At 50.2% G+C, this 26225-nt stretch overlaps 1 protein-coding gene across 3 annotated transcripts in view; it reads right to left on the bottom strand.

The window, feature by feature from the left end:
- The window catches only part of NLGN3 (neuroligin 3), a 150372-nt gene extending 126131 nt beyond the window's left edge, over positions 1–24241 (bottom strand). For all 3 annotated transcript variants that reach the window (XM_073600802.1, XM_073600803.1, XM_073600804.1), the window contains exon 1: positions 24086–24241. The gene's annotated coding sequence lies outside the window, so the exon portion shown is untranslated. The remainder of the gene's footprint in view (positions 1–24085) is intronic.
- Between the last annotated feature and the right edge of the window lie 1984 nt (positions 24242–26225).

Genomic DNA, 26225 nt, shown 5'->3' with positions numbered 1-26225 from the left:
TCTGAGTTATCCTCTTCCCCCCTCACCTTCTCTCTAGTTCCTTACTATACCTGTTCATGCTGTCGACACCTACGGGGGGCATTGCAGGAGAAGAGCCTCCCCTCAGGACACAGAATGACAATTTTGGGAACATGAAATTTTTTGCAGTGTTTATTTCTCAGTACCATCCCCTAATTTCGGACCTATGCCACTTTGGTTAGTGTAATTATGACCTTTTATTGGTGATGTTCACCCATTTTCTAGCCCCTGTGTGGGGGGCGATTAACAAGCTCGCTTCGGTAATCTCTTGTTTGTTTCTCAAACCCAATAAACATATTGAAGCAGAATGTACAATTGGGACCTTGCTTTGTGCACTGGTGGGCAGTCATGTTGGGACAGGAAGGGCCCATCCCCAAACTGTTCCCACAAAGTTGGGAGCATGAAATTGTCCAAAATGTCTTGGTATGCTGATGCCTTAAGAGTTCCCTTCACTGGAACTAAGGGGCCAACCCAACCTCTGAAGAGCCAAGCCCAACCCCTGAAAAATAACCCCACACCATAATCCCCCCTCCACCAAACAACCCCCCCCCACACCATAATCCCCCCTCCACCATAATCCCCCCTCCTCCACACCATAATCCCCCCCTCCACCAAATGGTTTGGACCAGTGCACAAGGCAAGGTCCATAAAGACAATGATGAGCGAGTTTGGGGTGGAGGAACCTGACGGGCCTTCACGGAGTCCTGACCTCAACCCGATAGAACACCTTTGGGATGAATTAGAGCGGAGACTGCGAGCCAGGCCTTCTCGTCCAACATCACAAATGCTCTTCTGGAAGAATGGTCAAACATTCCCATAGACACCCTCCTAAACCTTGTGGACGGCCTTCCCAGAAGAGTTGAAGCTGTTATAGCTGCAAAGGGCGGAGCCAACTCAATATTGAACCCTACGGACGAAGACTGGGACGTCATTAAAGTTCATGTGCGTGTAAAGGCAGGCGTCTCAATAATTTTGGCAATATAGTGCATGTAACTATGTACTTTGCGTATTTTATATCTGCCCGATGTTTAGAAATGAAATCGTCATTGTGCGTTTCTTTGGCTGTTGGGGAAGGATCTCTGTGGGATGTTTGTCTCATTTATCTACACTGAGTCAGCTGCTCTGTCGTCTTGCTCAGACTAGCCTTTGTCTTGCAGCATCCAGTTTCTGTCTCATCGCTCTGCATCCCGCTACTTCCCCGCTGTGCCTATCCTTTACTTCTGCCCCTAGGACTCCATGGCCGCTCCACCACCACCCGGCGACCGATGAAGACATCGCTCCGCTCTCAATGGCCACAGGACGCCGGCCGCACATTTCTGCTCCATGTTCCCTCCTGAGAGCAGCGTGGTTTCCTTCTCCTTCCCAGAGGATGGATTCTGCGTTCTTCTATCTCAGCAACACCAGGCACAGCCGACAGGAAGACGCACAACGCTATATCTATTTCCACTTTATTATATCTCGCTCAGGGGAACATGAAGTGCTCATAACATTTGTGACAAGCCATGTACTTCCAAGATTATGGAAGGTGAATGGGATCTTTAACGTTTGGCTTTTGGTGGTCTGGACTGAAAAATAGGCTAAAATTATGCGGGGGGGATGGGAGGCCAAGTGGCCTTTTAACATTTCCTTTGTATGGCCAAAGCAAAGGGTCACTTCAATTTAGAAATATATCTAGGCCACCTCCACAACGAACTGATAACATGGACTCAATGATACGTGGCACATGGTCTGCTAGGATGTCAAAGCCTGACTGCCACAGCTTCAATGATTTACCTACAACTAGGTAAGAATGAAAAGTTTCCTCCAGTCTAAAATAAAAATCAAACCACAGGCTGCAAACAACTGCCCAGCACCTCCTAGGTACCTCAGTATCCCATATACAGGTGTTATTGTAATGAACAAGCCGCCCTTCCTCCAATTGCTTTTATAGATCAGTGGTCTCCAAACTGACGGATGTGGCCCTTTACTTGCCTTTATCCAGCCCTTGAGAGAGCATTCCTCCCACTGATATGAGACACTATTCTTCCAACTGACACCAAGGATGGGGCACCATTTCTCCAACAGACACCAAGGATGGGGCACCATTTCTCCAACAGACACCAAGGATGGGGCACCATTTCTCCCACTGACACCGAGGATGGGGCACCATTTCTCCAACAGACACCAAGGATGGGGCACCTTTCTCCCACTGACACCAAGGATGGGGCACCATTTCTCCAACAGACACCAAGGATGGGGCACCATTTCTCCAACAGACACCAAGGATGGGGCACCATTTCTCCAACAGACACCAAGGATGGGGCACCATTTCTCCCACTGACACCGAGGATGGGGCACCATTTCTCCCACTGACACCAAGGATGGGGCACCATTTCTCCAACAGACACCAAGGATGGGGCACCATTTCTCCCACTGACACCAAGGATGGGGCACCATTTCTCCAACAGACACCAAGGATGGGGCACCATTTCTCCCACTGACACCGAGGATGGGGCACCATTTCTCCCACTGACACCAAGGATGGGGCACCATTTCTCCAACAGACACCAAGGATGGGGCACCATTTCTCCAACAGACACCAAGGATGGGGCACCATTTCTCCCACTGACACCAAGGATGGGGCACCATTCTTCTCACTGATCACCAATGTAAGGGACATTCTTCTCACTGATCACCAATGTAAAGAACATTCTTCTCACTGATCACCAATGTAAGGAACATTCTTCCCACTGACCAACAATGTAAGGGACATTCTTCTCACTGATCACCAATGTAAGGAACATTCTTCTCACTGATCTCCAATGTAAGGAACATTCTTCTCACTGATCACCAATGTAAGGAACATTCTTCTCACTGATCACCAATGTAAAGAACATTCTTCTCACTGATCACCAATGTAAGGGACATTCTTCTCACTGATCACCAATGTAAGGAACATTCTTCTCACTGATCACCAATGTAAGGAACATTCTTCTCACTGATCACCAATGTAAGGAACATTCTTCCCACTGATCACCAATGTAAGGAACATTCTTCTCACTGATCACCAATGTAAGGAACATTCTTCTCACTGATCACCAATGTAAGGACCATTCTTCTCACTGATCACCAATGTAAGGAACATTCTTCCCACTGATCACCAATGTAAGGAACATTCTTCTCACTGACCACCAATGTAAGGAACATTCTTCCCACTGATCACCAATGTAAGGAACATTCTTCTCACTGATCACCAATGTAAGGAACATTCTTCTCACTGATCACCAATGTAAGGAACATTCTTCTCACTGATCACCAATGTAAGGAACATTCTTCTCACTGATCACCAATGTAAGGAACATTCTTCTCACTGATCACCAATGTAAGGAACATTCTTCCCACTGATCACCAATGTAAGGAACATTCTTCTCACTGATCACCAATGTAAGGAACATTCTTCTCACTGATCACCAATGTAAGGAACATTCTTCTCACTGATCACCAATGTAAGGAACATTCTTCTCACTGATCACCAATGTAAGGAACATTCTTCCCACTGATCACCAATGTAAGGAACATTCTTCTCACTGATCACCAATGTAAGGAACATTCTTCCCACTGATCACCAATGTAAGGAACATTCTTCTCACTGATCACCAATGTAAGGAACATTCTTCTCACTGATCACCAATGTAAGGAACATTCTTCTCACTGATCACCAATGTAAGGAACATTCTTCTCACTGATCACCAATGTAAGGGACATTCTTCTCACTGATCACCAATGTAAGGAACATTCTTCTCACTGATCACCAATGTAAGGAACATTCTTCTCACTGATCACCAATGTAAGGAACATTCTTCTCACTGATCACCAATGTAAGGAACATTCTTCTCACTGATCACCAATGTAAGGAACATTCTTCTCACTGATCACCAATGTAAGGAACATTCTTCTCACTGATCACCAATGTAAGGAACATTCTTCTCACTGATCACCAATGTAAGGAACATTCTTCTCACTGATCACCAATGTAAGGAACATTCTTCTCACTGATCACCAATGTAAGGAACATTCTAGCCACTGTTACAGACCTTTTCTTTCATTTTCTTGTACCGGTACATCATGTTGGTAGATGGTGAAAACACGGTACAAGCAAAGTCTTACTACATCTTCCATCACATAGGAGACAGATGGAAAGCTACCAGACAAAACGCACAGCAGTCCAGTCTCTCACATTCACACATTTCCGTGACTCATGCAGGTAAATCGGAGAAATCACAGTATCGGAAATCTACCTAATGAGTTTGGGTTAATGGCTGAAAGTTATAGCACAGCAGCTGCTTTTACATACAATGAAACCCACTCGCTAATAATGGGAAAAGCAATACAAACAATGATGCCCGGCCTGTGTGATTACTGAACACCTGAAGCTTTGCTGGGAACTGAATATTAACTGCTGCCAGGATCCTGGAATCTGTGCCCATTTGTGAGGTCAGATACTGATGTTGGATGAGCAGACCTGGTTCACCATTGGTGTTCCATTTCATCCCAAAAGTAATAAGTAGGGATGAGGTCAGGTATCTGTGCAAGACACTCTTGTTCCTCCAAAACCTCAAACCTACTGAACACCTTTGGGATGAGAAGACCTCATCGCAAAAGGTGTTCCTTAGTGTTAAGGGCAGGTACTGATGTTGGATGGGAAGACCTTATACCAAAGGTGTTCCGTAGGGTTAAGGGCAGGAACTGATGTTGGATGGGAAGACCTTATACCAAAGGTGTTCCTTAGTGTTAAGGGCAGGAACTGATGTTGGATGGGAAGACCTTTTACCAAAGGTGTTCCGTAGGGTTAAGGGCAGGAACTGATGTTGGATGGGAAGACCTTATACCAAAGGTCTTTCAAAAGTAGGGATGAGGTCAGGACTCTGTGCAGGATACTCAAGTTTCTCCACACCTAACTGGTCAAACCATGTCTTCATGGAGCTGGCTCTATTCTTCGGGGAAGGCTTCCCACAAGATTTTGGACTGCATCTTTGGGAATTTGTGCCCATTTAGCCAAAAGAGCATTTGTGAGGTCAGGTATTGATGTTAGATTAGAAAACCTGGCCCACAACCCATTTCATTCCAAAGTGATCAGTAGGGATGAGGTCAGGGCTCCATTCCATTCAACGCCAAGAACTGAAGGAAATACCCTGGACTTCCAAGTATGGAGGAACATGCAGCCCACTCCATGTGACAATGCTGGGGCAATCAGCACTGTCACATGGTGAAGTCATTACCCTGTATAAGTCACAACTCTGGGGGTCCATAGCTCATATAGGACTTTTCTTCACACTCGGCAGCTGAATGGCTTGAAGTCAACTTGTTGCATTGCCTTGCATGTGCAAATGATGATTTTACTTTAAAAATTATATTTTTCCAACAATTTTTATAAGTCACCTGCAAAACCGAACCAACATTGGAAAATGAGCAAAATACGACGTATGTGCAAACATGTAACAGAAGCGTCTCCACAGCCAACGTCCAACCCATAAATTGTACACAAAGTGTGTTCTCTTACAGAGCTCTTCTAAAGTCACTCTGCTCCCAAAATATATCAAAATGACTCTTTAAAAGAACGGTGGTAATACTTTGCTGCCCGACCCCTCCCGTGCCTCTTCCCTTCGTTTTCTTCCTGGATGAAGCTGCCCATCAACTGGCCACACACAAACCTTCGTATCAAAAATCTCATCTCTCATCAGTGCAATCGATAACGCCACAAGAGACTTGACGAACGTCATTCCAAAATACTTCAAAATTTAATTGGCTTTCAATATTTGATTTTGGAATTTCCAGACTGAAAACCACATGGATAGAAATTCATTTGTTTGAGAACGATCTTCAAATTTCCTTCTAACTTCGATAAAAAACAAACAAAGGGTTGACCCAACTCAGCATTAAAAAATAGAGCTTTCCGAAAAAAAAAAAGTTTCAACCGAAATTCTAATAGTGTATTGCCAGCTTTACATCAGCCAAAGAATCCTGAGCATCTGAAACCTCCAGATGTGCCGGATGCCCGGTCCCCGAATGCCTGGACCCCGAGTGCCTGGTCCCCCCAAATGCCTGGACCCCGAATGCCTGGTCCCTGAATGCCTGGTCTCCCCGAATGCCTGGTCCCCAAATGCCTGGTCCCCCCAAATGCCTGGACCCCCCCAAATGCCTGAACCCTGAATACCTGGTCCCCAAATGCCTGGTCCCCAAATGCCTGGTCCTCGAATGCCTGGTCCCTGGATGCCTGGTACCCTCCAAATGCCTGGTCTCCGAATGCCTGGTCCCCAAATGCCTGGCCCTCGAATGCCTGATTCCCAAATGCCTGGACCCTGAATGCCTGGTCCCCAAATGCCTGGTCCCTGGATGCCTGGTCCCCCCCAAATGCCTGGTCTCCCAATGCCTGGTCCCCCCCAAATGCCTGAACCCTGAATGCCTGGTCTTTGAATGCCTGGTCCAAAAATGCCTAAATCTTTAAATTGTATTTTGGGGCAAAATGTAAAAAAACATTAGCAGTACGTCTCCGCAATACACACAAATCTCCCGTGTTTTATCCCTTAAAACAGGGGGAGGCAACCTGGGGTCCTCCAGCTGTTGTGGAACTACATTTCCCATGAGGCATTGCAAGGCTGGCAGTTACAATGACTCCCAGAGGCATGATGGGACTTGTAGTTCTGCAACAGCTGGAGGGCCCCAGGTTGCCTGCCCCTGCCTTAAAAGACCCTACAAGAACAGACAAATACCCGCCAGAAATGCACTCCTAAAATCCCTGCTGTGGGCTGACCACACACGGCATTTTTGTATACTGAGTGGTGTCAGCCCTGCCCAGTCGTCTTTTGCTAAACTACTGTCATCCACCCACTCTTCTATCTCTACAACATACACAACAATTGTTCCGTAGGAACTGGGAGAGCGGATTAGAGTTGGGGGATTAAATAATGGGTCGGAATTTCTGATTTCTGATCAACAGGTATTTTTTATTTTTTTTGCACTGACCAATGAGATGTAACAAAATGCTTTCAACTGAATATTAAAGCTGAACTCCGGGCACAAAAAAATATTAATTACATTTCTCAGTCGCCCCAAAGGATATAAATCCATTCTGTGAGCCCCAAATGCCTTTGGAAACCCAGATATTACCCTATAAACGTAGTGGTGACATCATCACTGTGCTGCACATGGCCTGTGCAGGAGAGCAGAGCTGTGGGAGGGGCCAAGCACCCACTACAGACTGCCTGTGTTTCGTCACATATGGCGACCCACCAGGGGCCCTGTTGCAAAGTGTTGTCTCACAAAAGTGTTGGAACGCATATGGCGGCGTCGCGCATGCGCGCTCTAGCGGGTAGCAAAATGTGATGGGTAGCCGAATGTGACGAAACACGTGCAAAACATTACAGGATGGGTGGAGACAAGACCAGTCACCCTGTTAAAGGAGAGTTGTGGGAGGGGTCCAGCAGGCTCCACCCACTACAGGGTGCCTGCAAAAAACTACAGTAGGGGGGCGGATACAAAACCAGTCATCCTGCTCAAGGAGAGATCAGAGCTGTGGGAGGGGCCCAGCAGGCTCCACCTGCTTTAGAAAACTATAGGAGGGGTGGACACAAGACCAATCCCTGTGCACAAGTGGAGCGAGCAAAGCTGTGGGAGGGCCCCAGCAGGCTCCACCCATGACAGACAACTACAGGAGTGGGCGGAGACAAGACTAATCTAACTGCACAAGGCGAGAGTGCAGAGATGTGGGAGGGACTCGGCAGGCTCCACCCACTACAGAAAACTACAGGAGGGGGCGGAGACAAGACCAGTCCCTATGCACAAGTGGAGCGAGCAGAGCTGTGGGAGGGGCCCAGCAGGTTCCAACCCACTACAGGAGGGGGCGGAGACAAGACCAGTCCCCCTGCACAAGTGGAGCAAGCAGAGCTGTGGTAGGGGCTCAGCAGGTTCCAACCCACTACAGGAGGGGGCGGAGACAAGACCAGTACCCCTGCACAAGTGGAGCGAGCAGAGCTGTGGGAGGGGCCCAGCAGGTTCCAACCCACTACAGGAGGGGGCGGAGACAAGACCAGTCTCCCTGCACAAGGAGAGAGGGCAGCAGTGGGCGGTCTTCATTACAGGAAGTCTCACATTGGATGACTGCACAGATCTGGAAGGAATGTACACAAAGATCACTGAGATTCCAGAAGAAGTCACATGACCGATGGATTTGGACAATATCTGCTGATCCCGGAGGTCAGACCAAATAAAAGACGTTCATTGTCCCGGTTCACATACACTTTACATTCACCACGGCAGTGAGATGAATGTAACGCTCGCGGCCTTGTACTCTTCATCAATATGTATGGCCACCTCACCAACCAACGCCAACGTCCTTCAGATCTGAGAGATTATGTCTGGAATTCAGATTATAGATTTATTGTCTGCCGGTAGATCATGATGAATGGAAATATAAAATGTGGTGACATCCATGAGCTGACCATAGATGATGGGTTGCAGGAAACAAAATCGCTCGAATCCCCCATACTGTGTTGATGGGGGAATCCCTCCCGCGGAGCCATTGTGTCCTGGCTGGGGGGGGGGGGGGTATGCGAGGAGCCATCCCTACCAGAACACAGTGATTATTGCTATTGTCTCTGGCAATAATCACATGGAAAAACCTGGCATGTTGGTTGTACCCAAGTTGATTGATGGATCAATGTGGGTACAATCATCCTGCCCATAGATGGTTCGAATCTCACCTGCTGAACCCCCAGAGATTCAGACCATCTATAGCCGGCTTAGGGAATCAAATCCTGGAGACCAGGAGGGACCAGTTACCGTGTCCACCAAAATCAAACTCTGACCGGTGAAGGTTCCTCTGGTGGCCAGAAGGGACACAATGTCATCTCCACCAAATGATACCAAACTGAGTGTGGGGTGTACAGAACAGGAAAGGAATACTCCATGGGGACTCAGGATGTCTGTAGACATGAAGGAAGGAGAGTTCCTTTAATTCAGAAAAAACTAAATCTGACAGGGAGTATCATAGATGGGTGTGCCACATCCCAATAAATCATGGAAGAGGAAGGAGTACCCCTATAGGTGGGACTTTAAAGGCACTACCACATATGATAAAATGTAGAAAAATTAGTATAGAAATTTTATTCAAGAAAACATCACAAAACATGAAATATACATACCATAATAGGACACAGTAATACATAAATGTGGATATGTTAAAAAAAAAACGTCAAGAAAGATCATGTAGTTTCCCTGAACTAGACGCGTTTCGAAAAATCTTTCCTTCATCAGTGTTCACAGAGAGAAATTTACATATTGTATTCATTTACACTGCAGATAGATATCCACATGATTAAAAGAAAGGAAATTTCACGACCCCACGCTTGGCCCAATGGACGTGACATCCACTGGCTCACCATGGAACACTGTACTTGAATCAAGAATCCCAGATAGGGGTGGGGTGCCTACGTGCGTGCTGGGGTCCAGAAGGTGAGGAGCTTCAACCCAGAGATATCAGCGAATAAAGGTAGGTAGGCTGGTTGGCAGGTACAAGGGGCGCAGATAGTCCTGATGGAAGGTCACAGACCAGGACGGTTTGAGAAACCTCTTCAGCACTCTCTCTGGCCCAACCGTCCTACTCCCTACCTTGGTAAATTGTAAATTTCTCTATGTGAACCCTGATGAAGGAAAGATTTTCCGAAACGCGTCTGGTTCAGGGAAACTACATGATCTTTCATTGACTTTTTTTTAACATATCCACATTTATGTATTACTGTGTCCTATTATGGTATGTATATTTCATGTTTTGTGATGTGTTTTGAATAAAATTTTCTATACTAATTTTTCTACATTTTTTCATATGTGGTAGTGCCTTTAAAGTCCCACCTATAGGGGTACTCCTTCCTCTTCCATTTCCTTTAATTCAATTCATCTTTGGGGATAGACATTAGATATGGGGATCAGCAAGCCGTGAACCTCGATCGACCGGCGATCCGCATGGAGTCAACAGGTGGATCGTGAACACGGCTTTGCCACCCAGCACTATGCTCTCTCCCGCTCCCACCTTCCACCCAGCACTATGCTGCCTCCTGCTCCCACCTTCCACCCAGCACTATGCTGCCTCCCACCTTCCACCCAGCACTATGCTGCCTCCCGCTCCCACCTTCCACCCAGCACTATGCTGCCCCCCGCTCCCACCTTCGACCCAGCACTATGCTGCCTCCTGCTCCCACCTTCTACCCAGCACTATGCTGCCTCCTGCTCCCACCTTCCACCTGCCTCCCGCTCCCACCTTCCACCCAGCACTATGCTGCCTCCTGCTCCCACCTTCCACCCAACACTATGCTGCCTCCCGCTCCCACCTTCCAACCAGCACTATGCTGCCTCCTGCTCCCACCTTCCACCCAGCACTATGCTGCCTCCCGCTCCAACCTTCCACCCAGCACTATGCTGCCTCCCGCTCCCACCTTCCACCCAGCACTATGCTGCCTTCCGCTCCCGCCTTCCACCCAGCACTATGCTGCCTCCTGCTTTCCACCCAGCGCTATGCTGGCTCCCGCTCCTGCCTTCCACCCAGCACTATGCTGCCTCCCGCTCCCACCTACCACCCAGCACTATGCTGCCTCCCGCTCCCGCCTTCCACCCAGCACTATGCTGCCTCCTGCCTTCCACCCAGCACTATGCTGCCTCCTGCTCCCGCCTTCCACCCAGCACTATGCTGCCTCCCGCTCCCACCTTCCACCCAGCCCTATGCTGCCTCCGGCTCCCGCCTTCCAACCAGCACTATGCTGCCTCCCGCTCCCACCTTCCACCCAGCCCTATGCTGCCTCCGGCTCCCGCCTTCCAACCAGCACTATGCTGCCTCCCGCTCCCACCTTCCACCCAGCACTATGCTCCCTCCTGCTCCCACCTTCCACCCAGCCCTATGCTGCCTCCCGCTCCCACCTTCCACCCAGCCCTATGCTGCCTCCGGCTCCCACCTTCCACTCAGCACTATGCGGCCTCCCGCTCCCACCTTCCACCCAGCACTATGCTGCCTCCCGCTCCCACCTTCCACCCAGCACTATGCTGCCCCCCGCTCCCACCTTCGACCCAGCACTATGCTGCCTCCTGCTCCCACCTTCTACCCAGCACTATGCTGCCTCCCGCTCCCACCTTCCACCTGCCTCCAGCTCCCACCTTCCACCCAGCACTATGCTGCCTCCCGCTCCCACCTTCCACCCAGCCCTATGCTGCCTCCGGCTCCCACCTTCCACCCAGCACTATGCTGCCTCCTGCTCCCACCTTCCACCCAGCACTATGCTGCCTCCCGCTCCCACCTTCCACCCAGCACTATGCTGCCTCCTGCTCCCACCTTCCACCCAACACTATGCTGCCTCCCGCTCCCACCTTCCACCCAGCACTATGCTGCCTCCCGCTCCCACCTTCCATCCAGCACTATGCTGCCTCCTGCTCCCACCTTCCACCCAGCACTATGCTGCCTCCTGCTCCCACCTTCCAACCAGCACTATGCTGCCTCCCGCTCCCACCTTCCACCCAGCCCTATGCTGCCTCCCGCTCCCACCTTCCACCCAGCCCTATGCTGCCTCCGGTTCCCACCTTCCACTCAACACTATGCGGCCTCCTGCTCCCACCTTCCACCCAGCACTATGCTGCCTCCCGCTCCCACCTTCCACCCAGCCCTATGCTGCCTCCGGTTCCCACCTTCCACTCAGCACTATGCTGCCTCCCGCTCCCACCTTCCACCCAGCATTATGCTGCCTCCCGCTCCCACCTTCCACCCAGCCCTATGCTGCCTCCGGTTCCCACCTTCCACTCAGCACTATGCGGCCTCCCGCTCCCACCTTCCAACCAGCACTATGCTGCCTCCTGCTCCCACCTTCCACCCAGCACTATGCTGCCTCCTGCTCCCACCTTCCACCCAGCACTATGCTGCCTCCCGCTCCCACCTTCCACCCAGCCTTATGCTGCCTCCCGCTCCCACCTTCCACCCAGCACTATGCTGCCTCCCGCTCCCGCCTTCCACCCAGCACTATGCTGCCTCCCGCTCCCAGCTTCCACCCAGCACTATGCTGCCTCCTGCTCCCACCTTCTACCCAGCACTATGCTGCCTCCTGCTCCCACCTTCCACCCAACACTATGCTGCCTCCCGCTCCCCCTTCCAACCAGCACTATGCTGCCTCCGGCTCCCACCTTCCACCCAGCACTATGCTGCTTTCGCTCCCACCTTCCACCCAGCACTATGCTGCTTTCGCTCCCACCTTCCACTCAGCACTATGCTCCCTCCTGCTCCCACCTTCCACCCAGCACTATGCTACCTCCTGCTCCCACCTTCCACCCAGCCTTATGCTGCCTCAGGCTCCCGCCTTCCACTCAGCACTATGCGGCCTCCCGCTCCCACCTTCCACCCAGCACTATGCTGCCTCCCGCTCCCACCTTCCACCCAGCACTATGCTGCCTCCCGCTGCCACCTTCCACCCAGCACTATGCTGCCTCCTGCTCCCACCTTCCAACCAGCACTATGCTGCCTCCCGCTCCCACCTTCCACCCAGCCCTATGCTGCCTCCCGCTCCCACCTTCCAACCAGCACTATGCTGCCTCCCGCTCCCACCTTCCACCCAGCACTATGCTGCCTCCCGCTGCCACCTTCCACCCAGCACTATGCTGCCTCCTGCTCCCACCTTCCAACCAGCACTATGCTGCCTCCCGCTCCCACCTTCCACCCAGCCCTATGCTGCCTCCCGCTCCCACCTTCCACCCAGCCCTATGCTGCCTCCGGTTCCCACCTTCCACTCAACACTATGCGGCCTCCCGCTCCCACCTTCCACCCAGCACTATGCTGCCTCCCGCTCCCACCTTCCACCCAGCACTATGCTGCCTCCCGCTCCCGCCTTCCACCCAGCACTATGCTGCCTCCCACTCCCACCTTCCACCCAGCACTATGCTGCCTCCTGCTCCCACCTTCCACCCAGCACTATGCTGCCTCCTGCTCCCACCTTCTACCCAGCACTATGCTGCCTCCTGCTCCCACCTTCCACCCAACACTATGCTGCCTCCCGCTCCCCCTTCCAACCAGCACTATGCTGCCTCCCGCTCCCACCTTCCACCCAGCACTATGCTGCCTCCTGCTCCCACCTTCCACCCAACACTATGCTGCCTCCCGCTCCCACCTTCCACCCAGCACTATGCTGCCTCCCGCTCCCACCTTCCACCCAGCACTATGCTGCCTCCTGCTCCCACCTTCCACCCAGCACTATGCTGCCTCCTGCTCCCACCTTCCACCCAGCACTATGCTGCCTCCCGCTCCCGCCTTCCACCCAGCACTATGCTGCCTCCCACTCCCACCTTCCACCCAGCACTATGCTGCCTCCTGCTCCCACCTTCTACCCAGCACTATGCTGCCTCCCGCTGCCACCTTCCACCCAGCACTATGCTGCCTCCTGCTCCCACCTTCCAACCAGCACTATGCTGCCTCCCGCTCCCACCTTCCACCCAGCCCTATGCTGCCTCCCGCTCCCACCTTCCACCCAGCCCTATGCTGCCTCCGGTTCCCACCTTCCACTCAACACTATGCGGCCTCCCGCTCCCACCTTCCACCCAGCACTATGCTGCCTCCCGCTCCCACCTTCCACCCAGCCCTATGCTGCCTCCGGTTCCCACCTTCCACTCAGCACTATGCTGCCTCCCGCTTCCACCTTCCACCCAGCACTATGCTGCCTCCCGCTCCCACCTTCCACCCAGCCCTATGCTGCCTCCGGTTCCCACCTTCCACTCAGCACTATGCGGCCTCCCGCTCCCACCTTCCAACCAGCACTATGCTGCCTCCTGCTCCCACCTTCCACCCAGCACTATGCTGCCTCCTGCTCCCACCTTCCACCCAGCACTATGCTGCCTCCCGCTCCCACCTTCCACCCAGCCTTATGCTGCCTCCCGCTCCCACCTTCCACCCAGCACTATGCTGCCTCCCGCTCCCGCCTTCCACCCAGCACTATGCTGCCTCCCACTCCCACTTTCCACCCAGCACTATGCTGCCTCCTGCTCCCACCTTCTACCCAGCACTATGCTGCCTCCTGCTCCCACCTTCCACCCAACACTATGCTGCCTCCCGCTCCCACCTTCCACCCAGCACTATGCTGCTTTCGCTCCCACCTTCCACTCAGCACTATGCTCTCTCCTGCTCCCACCTTCCACCCAGCACTATGCTGCCTCCTGCTCCCACCTTCCACCCAGCACTATGCTGCCTCCTGCTCCCACCTTCCACCCAGCACTATGCTGCCTCCCGCTCCCACCTTCCACCCAGCACTATGCTGCCTCCCGCTCCCACCTTCCACCCAGCACTATGCTGCCTCCCGCTCTTGCCTTCCAACCAGCACTATGCTGCCTCCCGCTCCCACCTTCCACCCAACACTATGCTGCCTCCTGCTCCCACCTTCCACCCAGCACTATGCTGCCTCCCGCTCCTGCCTTCCAACCAGCACTATGCTGCCTCCCGCTCTCACCTTCCACCCAACACTATGCTGCTTCCCGCTCCCGCCTTCCACCCAGCACTATGCGGCCTCCCGCTCCCACCTTCCACCCAGCACTATGCTGCCTCCCGCTCCCACCTTCCACCCAGCACTATGCTGCCTCCCGCTCTTGCCTTCCAACCAGCACTATGCTGCCTCCCGCTCCCACCTTCCACCCAACACTATGCTGCCTCCTGCTCCCACCTTCCACCCAGCACTATGCTGCCTCCCGCTCCTGCCTTCCAACCAGCACTATGCTGCCTCCCGCTCTCACCTTCCACCCAACACTATGCTGCTTCCCGCTCCCGCCTTCCACCCAGCACTATGCTGCCTCCCGCTCCCACCTTCCAACCAGCACTATGCTGCCCGCCGCTCCCACCTTCTACCCAGCACTATGCTGTCTCCCGCTCCCGCCTTCCACCCAGCACTATGCTGCCTCCCGCTCCCACCTTCCACCCAGCACTATGCTGCCTCCGCTCCCACCTTCCACCCAGCACTATGCTGCCTCCCGCTCCCACCTTCCACCCAGCACTATGCTGCCTCCCGCTCCCACCTTCCACCCAGCACTATGCTGCCTCCCGCTCCCACCTTCCAAACAGCACTATGCTGCCTCCCGTTCCCACCTTCCACCCAGCACTATGCTGCCTCCCGCTCCCACCTTCCACCCAGCACTATGCTGCCTCCCGCTCCTGCCTTCCAACCAGCACTATGCTGCCTCCCGCTCTCACCTTCCACCCAACACTATGCTGCCTCCCGCTCCTGCCTTCCACCCAGCACTATGCTGCCTCCCGCTCCCACCTTCCAACCAGCACTATGCTGCCCGCCGCTCCCACCTTCTACCCAGCACTATGCTGTCTCCCGCTCCCGCCTTCCACCCAGCACTATGCTGCCTCCCGCTCCCACCTTCCACCCAGCACTATGCTCCCTCCTGCTCCCACCTTCCACCCAGCACTATGCTGCCTCCCGCTCCCACCTTCCAAACAGCACTATGCTGCCTCCCGCTCCCACCTTCCACCCAGCACTATGCTGCCTCCCGCTCCCGCCTTCCACCCAGCACTATGCTGCCTCCCGCTCCCACATTCCACCCAGCACTATGCTGCCTCCCGCTCCCACCTTCCACCCAGCACTATGCTGCCTCCGCTCCCACCTTCCACCCAGCACTATGCTGCCTCCCGCTCCCACCTTCCACCCAGCACTATGCTGCCTCCCGCTCCCACCTTCCACCCAGCACTATGCTGCCTCCCGCTCCCACCTTCCAAACAGCACTATGCTGCCTCCCGCTCCCACCTTCCACCCAGCACTATGCTGCCTCCCGCTCCCACCTTCCACCCAGCACTATGCTGCCTCCCGCTCCTGCCTTCCAACCAGCACTATGCTGCCTCCCGCTCTCACCTTCCACCCAACACTATGCTGCCTCCCGCTCCTGCCTTCCACCCAGCACTATGCTGCCTCCCGCTCCCACCTTCCAACCAGCACTATGCTGCCCGCCGCTCCCACCTTCTACCCAGCACTATGCTGTCTCCCGCTCCCGCCTTCCACCCAGCACTATGCTGCCTCCCGCTCCCACCTTCCACCCAGCACTATGCTCCCTCCTGCTCCCACCTTCCACCCAGCACTATGCTGCCTCCCGCTCCCACCTTCCAAACAGCACTATGCTGCCTCCCGCTCCCACCTTCCACCCAGCACTATGCTGCCTCCCGCTCCCGCCTTCCACCCAGCACTATGCTGCCTCCCGCTCCCACATTCCACCCAGCACTATGCTGCCTCCCGCTCCCACCTTCCACCCAGCACTATGCTGCCTGCCGCTCCCACCTACCACCCAGCACTATGCTGCCTCCTGCTCCCACCTTCCACCCAGCACTATGCTGCCTCCCGCTCCCACCTTCCACCCAGCACTATGCTGCCTCCTGCTCCCACCTTCCACCCAGCACTATGCTGCCTCCTGCTCCCGCCTTCCAACCAGCACTATGCTGCCTCCCGCTCCCACCTTCCACCCAGCACTATGCTGCCTCCCGCTCCCACCTTCCACCCAGCACTATGCTGCCTCCTGCTCCCGCCTTCCAACCAGCACTATGCTGCCTCCCGCTACCACCTCCCACCGAACAGTATGCTGCCTCCCGCTCCTGCCTTCTACCCAGCACTATGCTGCCTCCCGCTACCACCTCCCACCGAACACTATGCTGCCTTCCGCTCTCACCTTCCACCCAGCACTATGCTGCCTCCCGCTCCCACCTTCCACCCAGCACTATGCTGCCTCCCGCTCCCACCTTCCACCCAGCACTATGCTGCCTCCCACTCCCACCTTCCACCCAGCACTATGCTGCCCGCCGCTCCCGCCTTCCACCCAACACTATGCTGCCTCCCGCTCCCACCTTCCAAACAGCACTATGCTGCCTCCTGCTCCCACCTTCCACCCAGCACTATGCTGCCTCCCGCTCCCACCTTCCAAACAGCACTATGCTGCCTCCCGCTCCCACCTTCCACCCAGCACTATGCTGCCTCCCGCTCCCACCTTCTACCCAGCACTATGCTGCCTGCGCTCCCACCTTCCACCCAGCACTATGCTGCCTGCGCTCCCACCTTCCACCCAGCACTATGCTTCCTCCCGCTCCCCCCTTCCACCCAGCACTATGCTGCCTCCCGCTCCCAACTTCTACCCAGCACTATGCTGCCTCCTGATCTGCTGTACACAGGCCTGCAGGTAGGAAGTGCTACCTACACAGCACTGTGTGTATGGGGGGGGGGAGGAGATGATGTGAAGGGGACAGAGGAGACAATGATGGAGGGGGAACAGAGGACACTACAGTGGGGGAGGGGATTGTGATGAGAAATGGACATAGGACATTGCGGGATGGGGAGAAAGAGGACACTGCTTTCAGGGGGCAGAGGATATTTTGTGAGGGCCAGGGGACACTACACCGGGGGGGGGGGGTCTCTCCTAATGAATCAATACCAATATCATATCGACTTTCAGGCTCAGAGATATATACAATAATAATCACAGAGAGAGTAAAACAAAAGATCAGAGCTGAACTAATGAGATCAAATAATTAAAACAAATAAAAAACAAAAAAAAAACAAAACAAAAATACAAATAAAAAATATAAATATACACATATATAAATACAAACAAATACAAATAAAATATAAATAAATCCAAATATAAATATGATTAAATAAAATATAAATCAATACAAATAAAATATAAATAAACACAAATATAAATATAAATAAATCCATAAACAAATATGAATAAATAAAATATAAATCAATACAAATAAAATATAAATAAACACAAATATAAATAAATCCAAAAATAAATATGAATTAGAGCTGCATGATTTTGGCCAAAATGCGAATTACATTTTTTTTGCTTAGAATAAAGATCACGATTCTCGCGGCGTAAAATCTTTCACATTATACAAAAAAAATTTGGGCTAACTTTACTGGTAATTTTTTTTTTTTTTTTAATTTATTAAAGTAATTTTTTCCCAAAAAATTGCATTTGAAAGACCGCTGCGCAAATACAGTGTGACATAAAATATTGCAACAACCACCACTTTATTCTCTAGGGTCTCTACTAAAAAATATATATATAATATTTGGGGGTTCTAACTAATGTCTAGCAAAAAAAAAAATGATTTTAACTTGAAAACAACAACTGTCAGAAAAAAGGTTTAGTGTTTAAGTGGTTAAACGTTCCTAATTTACATACAGAAGTCTGTTCCTTTGATGTAAAAGAGGAATTGATACAATGTTTAGACTTAACATTCCACTGATTGAATGTTTTAAAACTTGGCAGACTGTTTTGAGGGCAGAGAGAAAAATTCTCCGCATACCGAAGATCGGGAAAACCCTTTGTCAAGATTGCAACTAAGGAAAAAAATCGCAATAACGATTCTTGACGATTGATCGTGCAGCTCTAATATGAAAAAATAAATATAAATAAACACAAATATAAATATAAATAAACAAAACAATAACTAAATAGATAAATGAATACAAGTATTGCCCTGGGTGAACCCTGGGGGGGGGGGCAGAAAAAGGAGGAGTTAGTCAAAGAAATTGGGAACCAATAATGTGATGAGGACACAATATTGATCTCGGCCGAGCCACTTCACCACGACGGAGGGCTCTAGGTATGTGGAAGACGCGGTTGGGACGCGGGGGGGGGGGGGGCTGTATTTATGAGGAAGGAGCCCCAGCGGTCAGAGAAGCTGGTCCATGGGGGTAACAAGTATCCATATATCGTCCAATAAAGTCCTGTCTTTGGTGGACACAAATACCCCTCTAGGTCACATTTATATTTTAAACGAATAAATAAAAATCCATTTTGTAATTGTTCCCCTACAGATTGGGAGATCGAGATCAGGAAATTACCTGGGAGAAAATCAGGAACCATCATATAATCAGATAAGATAAAGAAACAAGACATGATGGTCCAGAAGGACCTTTGTGTCTAATGAATAGTAAATATGGTACAGCAAAAAAAAAAAAAAAAAAAAGGTGAGCGCTTTACTCCAATCCAGAGGGGCAAAGCCGCATTAAAGAAAACATCGATGAACGATCATTTAATTGCTGTGTTTGTAGACACACACAGGAGGATTTACTAAAACTGGAGAGCCCCAAATCCGGTGCAGCTCTGCATGGGAGCCAATCAGCTTCAAGGTTTTATTACCAACGCTTCACTGAAGAAGCTGAAGTGAGAAGCTGATTGGCTCCCATGCGCAGCTGCACCGGATTTTTCACTCTCTAGTTTTAGTAAGAGCCCTTTTCACACTCACAGCGCCCAGGCGTTGGCGGTCAAAATAGCGTCGCTTTATTGTCGTTTTAGTTGCGGTTTTTGGCCTTTAACCCCCACTAGTGTCCAAAAAAGGGTTAAAAGCGCCGGGCTTTCACATTGGAGTGACAGGAGAGGCGCTTTACAGGCGCTTTGCAGGCGTTATTTTTAGCGCTATAGCGCCTGTAAAGCGCCTCGGTGTGAAAAGGGGTCTAAACCAACCCCGATGTGTTTGGGGGGGTTTGGTAAATCCCCTTTATCAGGGCAAAGAAAACGATATCCGAGTCGTAATACAAGGAATGAGGATTGTGTTCCTTCTCTGTATTATGGATCCGGGTCAGGTTTTATCACCCTGATGAAGGTACACCGCCCCCCGGAGCATGCTGGGTAAGATTAGGACAGTCACATGATTTATCCCTCACTTCTCCGGATTGGGGTGCAGAACTCGCCTTCGCTGGAACCATTTTTATTGGTTTGGTGGATTTGGATGAATTGGACGGAGAAGATTCCCTCCATGAGATGAATGTATGTAGATGGAGGGAGGACTCCGGGGAACACTTCCAGGACGGGAAGGTCATTTCAATTATCTTTATTAGTACTGAGACGATCGGCCTTATTCACTAAGGACTTCTTTTCCTTAAGCACTAATTGTTAAGTACAGTAACCCATAGCAACCAATCACAAGTCACCCCCCTGAAGTCGGATTGGATGGATTATAATAGGTTACTAAAGGTTAAGAACTGGTGCAGGCAGTGGATTCACCATCAGATATAATGTTTCATTTTCTGTGCAATGAGCTGAGCAATGTATCAATGTATCAATGTATCACTTCCTTCCACAAAGACCTGAGACCGAGGAAATGCCTTTCCTTTGACTTGCTACAAAGTTACAATGTACAGTCTGATCACTGGGGGAGGGGAGACTGAGGAAATGACTCCTCCTCCTTCTACAAAGTTACAATGTACAGTCTGATCACTGGGGGAGGGGAGACTGAGGAAATGACTCCTCCTCCTTCTACAAAGTTACAATGTACAGTCTGATCACTGGGGGAGGGGAGACTGAGGAAATGACTCCTCCTCCTACTACAAAGTTACAATGTACAGTCTGATCACTGGGGGAGGGGAGACTGAGGAAATGACTCCTCCACCTTCTAAAAAGTTACAATGTACAGTCTGATCACTGGGGGAGGGGAGACTGAGGAAATGACTCCTCCTCCTTCTACAAAGTTACAATGTACAGTCTGATCACTGGGGGAGGGGAGAATGATGAAATGCTTCCTACTTTTTAATGATAAAAAAAAATTGATCTTTCCTGAGACATGACACTGCTGCTGCTGTATATTGTGACATGTCGTGGGATGATTTGTGCACTTATAGTGTTACTGACAGGTACGCTTTAGAGGTACGATCTCTGAATGTCACCGAATAAAACACACAAGAGAGGATACATTGTACAACATTCTGTGTGATGGAGGATACAGCAAAGATATGACTATTACAGACACACATTCCAATAATATGAAAGAGGAAAACTAAAACCATCCACCAAACCATCCACTGAAAACCAAACCATCCACCGACCACCAAACCATCCACCAAACAAACACCAAACCATCCACTGAACATTAAACCATCCACCAAAAAAAACATGAAACCATTCACCGAACACCAAACCATCCACCGAATACCAAACCATCCACCGAACACCAAACCATCCACCAAATATCAAACCATCCACCGAATACCAAACCATCCACCGAACATCAAACCATCCACCGAATACCAAACCATCCACCGAACACCAAACCATCCACCGAATACCAAACCATCCACCGAACACCAAACCATCCACCGAATACCAAACCATCCACCGAATACCAAACCATCCACCGAACACCAAACCATCCACCGAACACCAAACCATCCACCAAATACCAAACCATCCACCGAACACCAAACCATCCACCGAATACCAAACCATCCACCGAATACCAAACCATCCACCGAATACCAAACCATCCACCGAACACCAAACCATCCACCGAACACCAAACCATCCACCGAATACCAAACCATCCACCGAATACCAAACCATCCACCGAACACCAAACCATCCACCGAACACCAAACCATCTACTTAACATTAAACCATCCACCAAATCATCCACTGAACACCAAACCATCTACCGAACACCGAACAAACACCAAACCATCCACCAAACCATCCACTGAACACCAAACAATCCACTGAACACCGAACAAACATCAAACCATCCGCCGAACACCAAACCATCCACCAAACCATCCACTGAACACCAAACCATCCACCAAACCATCCACCGAACACCAAACCATCCACCGAACACCAAACGAACATCAAACCATCCGCCGAACACCAAACCATCCACCAAACCATCCACTGAACACCAAACCATCCACCGAACACCAAACCATCTACCGAGTACCAAACGAACATCAAACCATCCGCCGAACACCAAACCATCCACTGAACACCAAACCATCCACCGAACACCAAACCATCCACCAAACCATCCAGTGAACACCAAACCATCCACAAACACCAAACCATCCACAAACACCAAACCATCCACCAAACCATCCACTGAACACCAAACCATCCACAAACACCAAACCATCCACAAACACCAAACCATCCACCGAACACCAAACCATCCGCTGAACATTAAACCATCCACCAAACAAACACCAAACCATTCACTAAACACCAAACCATCCACCAAACACCAAACCATCCACTGAATACTAAACCATCCACCAAACAAACACCAAACCATCCACTGAACATTAAACCATCCACCAAACAAACACCAAACCATTCACCGAACACCAAACCATCCACTGAACATTAAACCATCCACAAAACAAACACCAAACCATCCACTGAATATTAAACCATCCACCAAACAAACACCAAACCATCCACTGAACACTAAACCATCCACAGAAAACCAAACTATAACATAAATATCCTCCATGTAGAATAACATGAACATCCTCTGTACTATATAACTAGTTTAGGAATATCCTCTGTATAGAACGCTCTCCGTACACAACACCATGAAGAGGGAAATCACTGATCCTGACACTAAACCTGAAATAATATTTGAGGAACACCCCCCCCACGTCAATATAAAGTTGTGGAGGAAATGGAAGGAGTGATAAAAACTCTTCATGTTATTTGTACCGGAAATCTCATATTATAGAACTGGAGGAAGAGATCTCGTTATTTTCTATCACCCGCTCCTCGTCTAATGTGATCTTCTATACAGTATGAGGGGTGGCAGGATGGAAGCCATGTGTATTATCTCATCTCCATGGGGTTCACAGAGAACGTGTGACAAGAAGAGGAGAATGAGTCCCGGCACTACAAATGGTGACCGTGTGTGTGTGTACAGTGTGTGTGATGTGTGTGTACTTGTATTGTGTGTATGTGATATGTGTGTGTAGTCTTTTGCATGGCGTATATGATGTGTGTGTGTTCTTGTGTGTGTGTTGTATGTATATGTGTGAGTGGTGTGAGTGTTGTGTGTGTATATGTGGTGTGTATGTTGTGTGTTTCTGTGTATATTGTGTGTGTCCTTGTATATGGTGTGCATGTTGTGTGTTCCTGTATATGGTGTGTATGTTGTGTGTGTTCCTGTACATGGTATGTTGAGTGTGTCCATGTATGTTTTGTATATGTGGTGTGTCACTGTATATGGTGTGTATGTTGTGTGTGTTCCTGTATATGGTGTGTATGTTGTGTGTGTTCCTGTATATGGTGTGTATGTTGTGTGTGTTCCTGTATATGGTGTGTGTGTTCCTGTATATGGTGTGTATGTTGTGTGTGTTCCTGTATATGGTGTGTATGTTGTGTATATGGTGTGTATGTTGTGTGTGTTATGTATGTGATGTGTATATGGTGTGTATGTTGTGTGTTCCTGTATATGGTGTGTATGTTGTGTGTGTTCCTGTACATGGTATGTTGAGTGTGTCCATGTATGTTGTGTATATGGTGTGTATGTTGTGTGTGTTCCTGTATATGGTGTGTATGTTGTGTGTGTTCCTGTATATGGTGTGTATGTTGTGTATATGGTGTGTATGTTGTGTGTGTTCCTGTACATGGTATGTTGAGTGTGTCCATGTATGTTGTGTATATGGTGTGTATGTTGTGTGTGTTATGTATGTGATGTGTATATGATGTGTATGTTCTGTGTGTTATGTATATGATGTGTGTTGGGTGGACTGATTTATGGAGTAGCGGAGGAGGGAGCCCCACATATCAGGAAAACACAGAAATACCCCAACATACCCCCAGACGTTTGGATGGATGGATGGATGGATGTACACATGGATGGATGGTTGGATGGATGGATGGATGAATGGATGGAAGGACGGAAGCAGATGGCCGGTGGGACTGTCGGAATCCAGGCCGGGTCAGACGTGCTCCTCATCCATCCCCGTCCCCCTCCTCATCCTCATCTCCATCATGGTGTGTTGGGGGATGGAAGGATGGAAGGATGGAATGGTTACTTTGTATCAGATGATGTCATCCATGGAGAGAGAATGGATACAATGATGGTCCAGGTGTGAGGATGGAGGATGGAAGGATGGAGGATGGAGGGGTGATGGAGGGATGATGGAGGGATGATGGAGGGTATCCTCCTCCTCCTCCTCGGTGCTCCATGGTGGGAGGATGAAGATGATGCATCTATCTCTGTATATATATATATATATATGGGGTATAGATAAGGAATTCTCACCCTGCTGCCTCCGGGTGTGTCCCGGCCTCTCCGGTTCCGCTGGTCTCCCGCCGCCCGCAGCAGCAGCAGCATCAGCCCCGGGAGCGCGCACACATCGACCACGGGGGCGAGCAGGGGAGCTGCATGGCTCTATCCCCGGCGCGCTCCCGCTCCGACCTCACAGGGCGCGTGCGCAGGATATTCCGACAAATGGGGGGGCAGCAAGGCAGGAGAAGTCACCCCACTACCACTGCCCCCCTCCCTCCCCCCCATATAGAAGAACTGCCCCCATCCCTCCACCATCCTTCTGTATAGAATTCCATTATCTATATATCTGGGAGCAGAATATCCCGACAAATGATGGGGTGGGGGGGGGGGGGCAGCAAGACAGGAAAAGTCACCCCACTACCACTGCCCCCCCTCCATATAGGATAATTGCCCCCACATATAGGAGAACTGCCCCCGTCCCTCCCCCATACTCCTGTATAGAATCCCATTATCTATATATCTAGGAGCAGAATATCCCGACAAATGATGGGGGGGGGGGGCAGCAAGACAGGAAAAGTCACCCCACTGCCCCCCCCTCCATATAGGATAATTGCCCCCACATATAGGAGAACTGCCCCCGTCCCTCCCCCATACTCCTGTATAGAATCCCATTATCTATATATCTAGGAGCAGAATATCCTGACAAATGATGGGGTGTGGGGGGGGGGGGGGCAGCAAGACAGGAAAAGTCACCCCACTACAACTGCCCCCCCTCCCCCCCATATAGAAGAACTGCCCCCATCCCTCCACCATCCTTCTGTATAGAATTCCATTATCTATATATCTGGGAGCAGAATATTCCGACAAATGATGGGGTGCAGCAAGACAGGAGAAGTCACCCCACTACAACTGCCCCCCCATATAGGATAATTGCCCCCACATATAGGAGAACTGCCCCCTCCCTCCCCCATACTCCTGTATAGAATCCCATTATCTATATATCTAGGAGAAGAATATCCCGACAAATGATGGGGTGTGGGGGGTGTGGGGGGGCAGCAAGACAGGAGAAGTCACCCCACTACCACTGCCCCCCTCTCCCCCCCATATAGAAGAACTGCCCCCATCCCTCCACCATCCTTCTGTATAGAATTCCATTATCTATATATCTGGGAGCAGAATATCCCGACAAATGATGGGGTTGGGGGGGGGCAGCAAGACAGGAGAAGTCACCCCACTACAACTATCCCCCCCCATATAGGATAATTGCCCCCCCCCATATAGGAGAACTGCCCCCCCATACTCCTGTATAGAATCCCATTATCTATATATCTATGAGCAGAATATCCCGACAAATGATGGGGTGTGGGGGGGGGGGGGGGGGGGCAGCCAACTAAATGAATGAATGCCCAAACGCTTGACACACCTGAAGACGTCTGAAAAACGCAGCTTTAGGCGCGTTTTTGATGTAACTTTTCTCCTGTCAGGAGGGCGACGTTCAGAAGAGCCCAGTGTGCATGAGGCCTTCATAGGAATCCCAAGTGACAGGGTGACAACACAGGAGCACAACTGGGAGACCGGCAGAGCGTTGTCACCCTATAACAGGAAGTGCCTGAACAAAGGCCTTCATGGCAGGATCACCCTGAATTATTCTAATCAAAGTCATTGATTTAAAAATAATAAAAATAACTTTTGAAATGATCCAAACGAATGTTACAGATTCTCTGAGATTTTGATGATTGGGTTTATGTCACCTTTAATAATGAATTCACAGCACAGCCGGGCAAAAAAAAAAAAAAAAAACATGGCGGGTCGGTGAAATGTGAATAATAAAAGCCCCACATACTTTACAGATTTTACCACATTCCATAATCAGATAATATAGTATAAAATAAAGTAAAGTAAACTAATATAATATAACATAACATAATATACAGTAATATAATATTACATAACATACAGTAACAGATTTATTACATAATATACGGTAATATAATATAACATAACATAACATTATATAAAATAATATAATATAATATAATATAATATAATATAACATAATATAATATGATATAATATTTTTTTATTATTATACAGGATCTATGTAGCACCAACAGTTTACGCAGCGCTTTATAATATAAAATATATAAAATAACATAACATAATATAACATAAC

The sequence above is a fragment of the Aquarana catesbeiana genome, linkage group LG09 (genome assembly GCF_042186555.1).
Source record: "Aquarana catesbeiana isolate 2022-GZ linkage group LG09, ASM4218655v1, whole genome shotgun sequence".
Taxonomy (NCBI): Eukaryota; Metazoa; Chordata; class Amphibia; order Anura; family Ranidae; genus Aquarana; species Aquarana catesbeiana.
This window is presented reverse-complemented; position numbering and strand designations above follow the sequence as displayed.